At 42.6% G+C, this 10,833-nt stretch overlaps 1 protein-coding gene and 1 pseudogene across 1 annotated transcript in view; one reads left to right on the plus strand and one right to left on the minus strand.

Moving 5' to 3' along the window:
• Positions 1-10,833, minus strand: part of SLC9A9 (solute carrier family 9, subfamily A (NHE9, cation proton antiporter 9), member 9) — a 1,149,796-nt gene that overhangs the window by 380,105 nt on the left and 758,858 nt on the right. The gene's annotated exons all lie outside the window — the stretch shown is intronic.
• On the plus strand, positions 5,931-6,661 carry LOC102830007 (annotated as a pseudogene).

Consider the following 10,833-nt stretch of genomic DNA (forward strand, 5'->3'; position numbering starts at 1 on the left):
AAGCCACCGCATAACATGGATGAACCTTGAGGACATTATGCTGAGTGAAATTAGTCAGTCACAAAAAGAGAAATACTGCATAGGACCACTACTGTAAAAGACTAAAAAAAAGAAATCATACTAAAGGGGGGTAGGGAGAATTTTTTTGTTGATTGCTGGGAAGTTGGTGGTGGGTGAGGGGATGGAGGGGAGGGTGGAGCACAGGGTAGGGATTAGACACAGGAAAGTTTGGGTGCTGGGGGGCACAATTTACAAGTAGGGAGAGGGAAACAGGACTCTGGGATACAGAGATTGCCTCATGGTTGGAATGGGGAGAAGGTGGGGATATTGTTAAGATGCTTGACAGTCTTTTGAATCTTGGTTTTCCTTGCATTATAATATAAAATAGACACCGGAGGGGGAGAGAAAGGAATAGTCAGAAACATCGCCATCGCCATAGAAAGCTTGTAAGTCCGTCTTCTGCCTATAACTGATTGGAATACCTAAAATGTGGCTACAAAGTGCCCAGGGAATGAGGCTTCCTGCGGAGCCTCTGCAATACATAAGACTATAGGTAGAAGCCTGAACCACACCCAGATCTCCAGAGATGGGAAATTCCCACTTGAAAGGATGAGCAAAGCAACCTGGAGCAGCTAGAAGAACAGAAGATATTTCTTGAAAGAAAGACCTACAGGAAAAATACAAAACTATAGAGGCAGATGGACTGTTACTACAAGAACAAACAAATTGCTTGCCCAGGAAACATCAAGACAAGTGGTCAAGTCCCCTTAATGCAAACCCCCTTCCAAGACTAAGACTCAATGGAAATACGCGCTCTGATTGGTGACCACACGCATTGCTGATAGGGGGAAGTAGGGTAAAAGCAGCAATGAAGCGGCAAGCTAAGCCCTACAATGTTCGGTGGGCTTCTGTAGACGCAGATGGGGACCTGGTTGGCCAGCAGGGTTGGGAGACCTGGGGACTCCTGGGCCCAGAGTCTGCGGTGTGGCCACAGAGGACTAGAGTGGAGAGTGAAGCTACCAGCTGATAGGAAGAGAGGGCATATGCACAAGAACACCTACACTTGCAGATGGTACCCACGTGACCTGGCCCCTATGAATGGATGATAAGAACTCAACCAGGAGAAGAAAGAAGAAGAAGAAGAAGAAGAAGAAAAAAGAGTGATCTGATACAATTTGATGAACTTGACCTACACCTATGGATGCAGTAACCCAAAAGAAGGAACAAATACTTACAGCAAGAAACATTCCCACCCCCTCCACACACAGAGTAGACAGAGATGGGCAACTTGGACATTGGATACCCAAATGGGGGGAGGGGTGGACTACAAAGGCAAGAAATGACTGGCTTACAAGCTTTCAAGAGGGAACCTAGAGCTAGGGGGCATGGAGGAAGGCAGAATCTCCAGTGAGTACTATCCAATCTGTCTAGGCAGAGCTGATGAAATGAAATGCAGAAGGGTCACTTGTGATACAATAGTGAATGATTGTTTTCAGGACTGATTGTGAGGGTTGGAAATGTAAAGGCAGACATTTTGTAGCAAGGAAGGGAGTGATTAACTCTCCAGTCTAGGAGCAGAGATCTCTAGGACCATCAATGGAGAAGAGCTGAGAGCAGGACCCTACCCAGAGAAGCAGCGAGGCCCGAGATGGAGGCAGAGACGATGACGTGGAGTGATGAAGCGGCTGGGGACTTTGGATCCAGAGAGGGAGAGGGACTGTGTGCTGAAGAATGGGGGGTGGGGAGGAGTGTAGGGGGCGGGTTTATAGGGTATATCCTTTGGTGCTTTGATGATGCATGGAGGGGATTGGAACCATGGCAATGAAACGATGTATAGTGGAATGAGTGTAAAACTAAAGTTCTCCCATGTAAAATATCATATAATTCACAATAAAACAAGGGAAAAAAAAACTGTATGAAAATGTTTAACTAGTTAAAAAAAAAAAGGCATGAAGCACCTGGCTTACATGTTTCCAAGGGGGAACTTAATTTCAGAGTTTGGCTGGCGGGGGGGAGGGGAGGTAGAATCCCTACTGAATACTTTTCGTCTTATCTAGATGGGTCTGGTGAAAGGGGATGGGGATAAGATTCTTATGATTCAATAGTGAGTAATTGTTATCATGACTAATTGCAATTGTCACAACTATAAAAGTAAGTAGAACTTTTGCAACAAAAAGGGGGGAGCAGTTAATCTTACATTCAGGAACATAGGACCCCAGGACTATCAAAGGAGAAGAGCATGAGTGGAATGTGGGTCCCTAACCAGAGAAGCAGCAACACCAGAGATGGAAGCAGAGAGAGAGCAGCTGAGGACTCTAGAATCATGGAAAAAGAAAGGCTGTGTGCTTGTGGCCAGGAGGTAGGCTTGCAGAATGTACCATTTGGTTGTTTAAATGATTACATATTCCTGAGTATTTTTGTGTACATCAAAAACAAACAAACAAACAAACAAACAAAAAAACAAAAAAACCAGAAACAGAAGGAATTGAAGCAAATATTACTGAATGATGATATATAGAGGGGATTGTAATCATTGCAATGCAATGAAATAAAATAGGATGACTGTAAAGCCGATGTTCTTCCAATAAGAACTTAAAAAAAAACAAAATGAGATAAAACAGCTACAAACATCCATTAATCATCATTACATAGAATGCATGAAGTATGAATCTTAGGAAACTGGAAGTCCTCACATATGAAATGGAACATATAAAGATCAATATTCTAGAGAAGTGGATTGATTTAATGGTTCCAGAGAAGGTAAGCAGCAATAGTGAGACAGGGAGACAGGTGAATGACAGGCCAGTCAGGACAGAATCATCTTGAACTTTTGTGAGCAACTTTTGCAACAGAAGGTGGCTTGTCAGAGCAAATTCACACAGGTGATAGGAAAACAGACAGCAACCATGTCCATATAAGCCTGCCACAGTCAATACCAGCTCATACACCACCTGATCAACATAGACAGCAGCTAACACCAACCAAACCTACCCTAAACTGAGATGTATGAATGGTGAATGGAGAACAGTACAAGTGCTTCCATTTTTTAACTACACCCACAGAAGACAACTGGTAAGAGTCTAAAAACACATCAACATACAATCATCAACTAAAAACAAATACAAAAACACCACAATGCCCCAAAGACACAAGAAAATTTTAGTTCACACACAAAAAATAAATAATGGCACAAACAAATGACCAAGATGCAGAGCAAGAAAATGTTTGTGAGGAAGGAAACATAACGGAACTAACTTAAAAAGAATTCAAAAGAATGGTATTTACGTACCTTAAAAGGATTGACAAAAATATTGAGGAAAGCAAAGAGAATACAGAAAAAAACTTTAGAAGAATTCAGGAAAGCACTACAAAACAAACAGACAAAATAAATTCAAATTTTGAAACAATATAGCACCTGTAATTCAAAATCCAGAAGATTAATACTAAGATTTCAGAAATGAACACTATATTGAAAGGGTAAACGTATAAATTCAAAGCAATGGAAGCCTGAATTAGTGAGCTTGAAGATAAAGTTCTCCATAAAAGTATGCTAAAGAACAATCAAAACAAGAGAAAAAAATCAAAAAAAGTGAAAAAATCTGAAGACAGCCTAAGAGTTATGTGGGACACAATGAAACGTGTCTGGAATTCCAGAAAAGGAAGAGAGAATAAAAAACATAGAGAAAATTGTCAAAGAGTTGTAAGAAAACTTCCATAACATCATGAAAGAAAATTGTCAAAGAGTTGTTGTAAGAAAACTTCCCTAATATCATGAAAGAAGATAAGCATATAAGAAGTTGAACAAACCCCATACAAGATAGATCCCAAAAGAAAATTACCAAGACATATCATAATCAAACGTTCTAAAATCAAACACAAAGAAAGAACAATTGAGGAAAAAAAACCCCACTATTACTGACAAAAAAGAACCGATAAGACTAATTTCTGACTTCTCAGCATAAACCATGCTGGCTAGAAGGTAATGGGACGACATATACAGAACTCTGAAAGGAAAAAAAAAAAAAAAAAACCAGCCAAGAATTATATACCTAGCAAAGCTGTGCCTCAAATATGACAGATAAATTAGGATATTTTCAGATAAACAGAAATTAGAGGGAGTTATAATAACTAGACCAACTCTACAAAAACTACTAATGGGTGTTTTTTAGAGTGAGAATCAGCAACAGCAGACAACAACCTGAAATTAACATATATGTCAACACTACCCATTACTCAATCCAGATATAGAAATATTTAAAGTAAAACAAACCTACAAGACTGGAAATAGGGAGCCAGAGATAACAATTTATAATAAAGTCAACTACAAAGCAAAAACAGGGAATCGTGTAGGTACAGAACTTCCAAATGGCAAGGAATAGACTTCAAAGTAAGACAGAATGTTCTAAATGAGGAAAAAAAGATTATTAAATTATTGGGTAGCTTAAAGAAAATTTATACACCTTCATATCAAGATAAAAAAGAGGAAAGTCATAAAGACCTAATAAACATTAACACAACAGAAATGAAAATGAAAAGAAAACCCATAACAAAATGAACTCAGTGCAAACAATTATGTGAAACAAATAAACCAGCACTCCCCCGACACACATACATAACACAGCAAAATGACAGCTATCAATTCATACCTATCAATAATTCACTAAATATAGGTGGATTAAATGCATCAGTCAAGAGACAGAGAGTAGCAGCATTGATAAGAAAGCAGAATTCTTTAATATGCTGCCTACAGAAAGATGGAGACTGCCGAAATTACTATCAGCATAAGAGTTGTTAAACTTTGGTACATACACACAATGGAATACCATGCAACACTGAAAAATAACAACAATAAATCTGCAAAACATTTCACAACATGGATGAACCTGGCAGACTTTATGCTGAGTGAAATTGGTCAATCATAAAAGGACAAACATTGATGAGACCACTGTTGTAAAAAGTTTAGGAAAGGTTTTCTTATTAAAAGAAACATTCTCTGATACTACCAGGCAGGGGGGAAAGGGAAAATTATTCATAGACTAGACGGTATTCACACACGTTAACATGGGTGATGTGGCAGGCAAATATACAAGAGGGAGGTTGGCAGAGGGAAGATGAAGGCAGTTGGAGACACAAGGAGGAATGCAAGAGTTAACTTTAACAAGAGTTAAAATAAATAGTGGTAATTACTGCTAACTGATGGTACATGGAGGGTATTGCAATCATTGTAAAGAGGTAATGATTTGGCTCTATGTAATTAGTACAGGACTGTGAACCACAAGGCCGACAGTTTGATCCCACAAGTCACTCCATAGGAAAAAGATGAAGCTGAAGACTTAAAGCCTCGGAAATCCTATACAGTGTCACTATGAGTTGGAAATGACTTGAGGCATTTAACAACAAGAAGATTTGCTGAATGTGAAATTGATTATCTGCTATGTAAACCTTCACTCAATTCTCAATAAAAAGTTTTTTAAAAGAGACAGAAATTAAAGAAAAGGCCAAAATTGATGTCAGATGAGATACTGAAAATTGCTTTTGATGAAGAATAAAAGTTGAACAGAAAATTTCAAATGGCATCTTGAGAAGACAAACTGAAGTATTATAATGAAATGTGCAAAGACATGGAGTCAGAAAAACAAAAGGAAAGAAAACACTTAGAATTTCTCAAACTGAAAGACTGAAGAAAATATTCAAGCCTCAGGTTGCAATATTGAAGGAATCTATGGGCAAAATGAAGGAGCTCTGGTAGCGTAGTGGTTACGAATTGGGCTTCGAACCGCAAGATCGGCAGTTCGAAACTACCAGCTGCTTCACAGGAGAAGGATGAGGCTTTCTGCTCCCGTAAAGATTTACAGCCTCGGAAACCCTGTACAGGGTCGCTGTGAGTCGGAACCGACTCCACGGCACATAACAACAACAACATGAGCAAAATGGAGCAGGCAGCCTCAGAGAAACAGCTGAAGGAAGCACGGGGCCAGATTGACATGCTGCAGGAGGAGGTGACAGCTTTGAAGACCCATGTCATCAAGTCCACCCCTGCCTCCCCTAACCTTGAGCTCCATCTGCAGTTACTAAGGCCCGGACCCGCAAGGGCCACTTCCGCCACAAAAGCACCAGCAACACCCTCTGCCCAGCCATGTATCCCGTCGCAGGACACGTTCTCACTCCCGACAGGGAGTGCAAGGAGGTGGACATCACCCTGTTTGCCGAGTTTCAGGCCTGGAGGGAATCGCCCACCTTGGTCAAGACCTGAAAAGAGGACGTGGGCCCCTGCCTGGACTTTACCATGCAGGAGCGCTTGGCTCTGGTGCGGGCTGCTGTGGAGGACAATACACTCACCATAGAGCCCATGGCTTTGCAGACTCTGCCTGTGGTCAAGGTGGCGGCTACGGTGGAGTGTAGCAGCACCAACACATGTGCCCTGAGCAGGCTGGTATGAGCCTGCCGCCACCGTATTCGACTCGGTGACTCTGAGAGCCACTTCTACATTTCGCCATCCTCCTGGAACAGGATCACAACAGTGTGCAACTTCTTTACCTACATCAGATACATCCAGCAAGGCTTGGTGCGGCAGGACGCAGAGCAGATGTTCTGGGAGGTCATGAGGCTACGGAGGGAGATGTCTCTGGCCAAGCTGGGCTTCTTTCCCCAGGAGGCCTAGGGTGTGGCCTAGCCTGGAGGGGGCCCTCTGAGCTGGAGCAGACAGCTTCCCCAGGATGGACAGACAGGAAAATAAGGACCAGAAGCCAAACATCTGCCCCAGGAAGGACTAACGGCTGGGACCCTGAGTAGTCCTGAGCCAGCACCAAGCATCTGTCCCAGGAAAGATGGAGACTGCCCTTCTCTTGCCCTCATTGGGTTCCACAGCCCTCCCTAGACCTTCAGAAAGCACCGAAGATGGAGGAGCTGGGAACCGTGTTCAGGGGGTCTCAGCCCACAGAGGGGCTCCTAGGGCAGCCGGCTCCCTCCAGGCTCCCCATGACTTGTTGCTCTCACCAACTCTGAAGGGGAGCTGTGGCCACATCTTGCGGGTCTCCTGCAACTCAGCCCCCAAGCCCTGGGCCACCAGTCTCCATGTGGCCATCCCTTACCAGGCTCCCAGGTGCCCCTTCCCCCACCCCCACCCCCACCCCAGGGTCTGAGTGCCCCAGACCAGCCCTGACCTTTGCCTACGCTCTCTTCCAATGTTCCCTGCTGTTCCAAGTGCCCACGGAGTCATCAGTGCTGGGTGGGGCTGGCAGACCTCCATACCCTCTCCACTACAACCCATGTATAGTTGAACACTGTCCTTGGAGGGTCTTCAGATGAATCAGGACCCCTCTTCCCGCCCTCCCCCAGTCTCAACCGTATGCTTCCATGAGACTCTGGGTACTTTTCTGCCCATGGACAGGCAGACAAGCCTCAGGACACCCACGCCTGTTGTCCACAGAGGGTAGTTGGCCCCACCTCACCCTGGCAGCCCACTGGGGCCTAGGGTCAGGGGCTACAACCTGGACACATCCTTCAGCATGTTCAGCTTCCCTTCACTGAATGGAATGTAATAAGATCTCCATTTAATAAAGGACGGCTTTGTTGGTAGGGGCCGGGGTGCCATGTGAAAAGGGATCTTGGTGTGGCACCGTGGGTTAATGCACCAGAGTGCAAATCTGTTTGAACTGCAAAGTTGGCGGTTCAAGCTCACCAGCTGCTCTTCGGAAACTCTACACAGGGTCGCTATGGGTCGGGATTGACTCGACAGCACTTAACAACAATGGGCAAAATATTAAATGACACAGGAAACATCAGAAGAAGATGGAAGGAATACACAGAGTCACTGTAGCAAAAAAAAAAAAAAAAATTGGTTGATGTTCAACCATATCAAGAGGTAGTCAGTTTCATAAGCTCAAGAACAGATGGTATTGCATGCTCTGATTGGTGACCACGTTAATCACCGATAAGGGCAAGTGAGGGAAAAACAGCAATGAAGCTGCAAGCTAAGCCCTACAACATTCAGTAGACTTCTGTTAACCTGGGTGGAGACCTGGTTAGCCAGCAGTGTGGCAAGACCTGGGAACACTTTGGCCCAGAGTCAGTGACATAGCCACAGAGGACTAGAGTGAAAATGAAGTGTCCAGCTGATAAGAAGAGAGGGCATATGCACAAGAACACCCACACTTGCAATGCAGATAATACCCACTTGACCTGGCATCAATGACTGGATGATCAGAGCTCAACTAGAAAAAGAAAGAAGAGGTAAAAAAAAGAGTAATCTGATACAATTTGATGAACTTGACCTACACCTATGGATGCAGTAGCTCAAAAGAGGGAACAAATCCTTACAGCAAGAATCATTCCCACCCCCTTCACATATGGAGAGGACAGGGATGGGCAACTTGGACATTGGTTACCCAAAATGGGGGAGTTACAAAGGCAAGAAGTGACTGGCTTACAAGCTTTCAAGAGGGAACCAAGATCCAGAGGGTGTGGAGGAAGGTAGAATCACCACTGTTATCCAATCTGTCTAGGTGGGGCTGATGAAATGAAATGCAGATAGGTCTCTTGTGAAACATAGTGAATAACTGTTATCAGGACTGATTGTAAGGGTTGGAAATGTAAAGATAGACGTGTGTAGCAAGGAGGGGAGTGATTAACTTTTCAGTCTAGGAGCAGAGGTCCCTGGGACCATCAAGGGAGAAGAGTGGAGCACAGGACCCTACCCAGAGAAGCAGTGATGCCTGAGATAGAGGCAGAGATGATGACGTGGAGAGATGGAGCAGCTGGGGACTTTAGACCCAGAGAGGGAGAGGGGCTGTGTGCTGACGACCGGGGTGCAGGCTTGTAGTGTATACCCTTTGGTTGGTTGCTGATGCATGGAGGGGATTGTAATCATGGCAATGAAATGATATACAATAGGATGAATGTAAAACTAATGTTCTCCAAGTAAAGTATCACATTATTCACAATAAAACATTTAAAAAACAAAAAAAGAACAGATGGTATTGAAGGAAGAAGTTCAACCTGCACTGAAGGCATTGATGAAAAAAAACAAGGTTCAAGGAATTGACAGAATATGAACTGAAATGTTGCAACAAACTGATATGATGCTGGAGGCCTAGAAAATTTGAAGACAGCTACCTGGCCAACTGATTAGAAAATATCCATATTTGTGCCCATTCCAAAGAAAGGTGACTGAACAGAATGCAGAAATCATCTAACTATATCCTTAATATCACATGTAAGCAAAATTCTGATGAAGATAGTTTAAAAACAGTTGTAGAAGTACATTGACTGGGAGCTGCCAGAGACTTAAGCTGGATTCAGAAGTGATGTGGAATGAGGGATATCATTGCTGACATCCGATGGGTTTTGCCTGAAAGCAGAGACTAAAAGATGTTTCTTTGTGCTTTACTGACTACGCAAAGGCATTCAGCTGTGTGGATAATAGCAAACTTTGAATAGCACTGCAAAGAATGGGACTCCAAAACATTTAATTGTGCTCTTGAGAAACCTGTATATAGACCAAGAGGCAGTCCTTAGAAGAGAACAAGAGGATGCTGCTGAATGGTTTAAAATCAGATAAGATGTACATTAGGGTTGTATTCTTTCAATCTCAATTTGTGTGCTCAGTAAACAATTAGAGAACCTGGATTATATGAAGAAGATCATGGCATCAGGATAGAAGGAAGATTCATTAAAAACCAGTGATATGTAGATGACACAACTTTCCTTGAAGGAAATGAAGAGGATTTGAAATATTTACTGACAAAAATCAAAGACTCTAGCCTTCTGTATGAATTGCACCTTGATGTAAAGAAAATGAAAATCCTCACAACTGGACCAATAAATAACATTATGATAAACAGAGAAAAGACTGAAGTTGTCAAAGACTTCATTTCGCTTGCATCTGTAATCTACTTTCATCATAGAAGTACCAGTAAAGAAATCAAAGGACATATTACTAGGCAAATCAGCTACATAAGACCTCTTTAAAGTCTTCAAAAGCAAAGATATCAATTTGAGGACTAAAGTGTGCCTAACCCAAGCCATGTTATTTTCTATAGCCTCATATGCATATGAAAGTTGGATTGTGAATAAGGAAGACAGTAGAATTGATGCATTTGAGTTATAGTGTTGGAGAAGAATATTAAAAACACTGTGGAATGCTAGAAGAACAAACAAATCTATTTTGGAAGAAGTACAGCCAGAATGTTCCTAAGAAGAGAGGATTCCAAGACATTATCACTTATTCTTCGGGCATGTTGTCAGAAGGGATAAGTTCCTAGAGAAGGGCATTGTGCTTGGTAAAGTAGGGGGTCAGCAAAAAAAAAAAAAAAAGACAGACCCCCAAAGAAATGGAGTGATACAGTAGCAACAACAGGCTTAAACATAACAATAATTTTGAGGGTGGTGCAGGACTAGGTAGAGTTTTGCTCTGTTGTGCATAGGGTTGCTATGAGTGAAAGAAAACCTATTCAAAGGCAACTAACAACAAAAACCTTCTGAGATGACCTTTTTTCCTTGAATTTAACTGGCCCAACAAATCCTCTCAAGAGCCATTGTTTTGTATGGACCTTTTTCTGAAGGCACCTTAACGAGACTGGCAAGCATATAGTGAGAAAACTTGTCTGCAGCCATCCACTAATCACAGAGACAGGTTTAAATCATTTGGAATAAACCTATGCATGTGTGAACTAAGATCATAGTAGCAATACTTTTTGACTTGACCTTGTATTTTAGGGAAATTATACAATGTCTGAAGGAGCTCTGGTAGCGTAGTGGTTACGAATCGGGCTGCGAACCTTAAGGTCAGCGGTCCGAAACTACCAGCCGCTCCGCGGGAGAAAGATGAGGCTT

Source organism: Chrysochloris asiatica, unplaced genomic scaffold, assembly GCF_000296735.1.
Source record: "Chrysochloris asiatica unplaced genomic scaffold, ChrAsi1.0 scaffold00136, whole genome shotgun sequence".
Lineage (NCBI taxonomy): Eukaryota > Metazoa > Chordata > Mammalia > Afrosoricida > Chrysochloridae > Chrysochloris > Chrysochloris asiatica.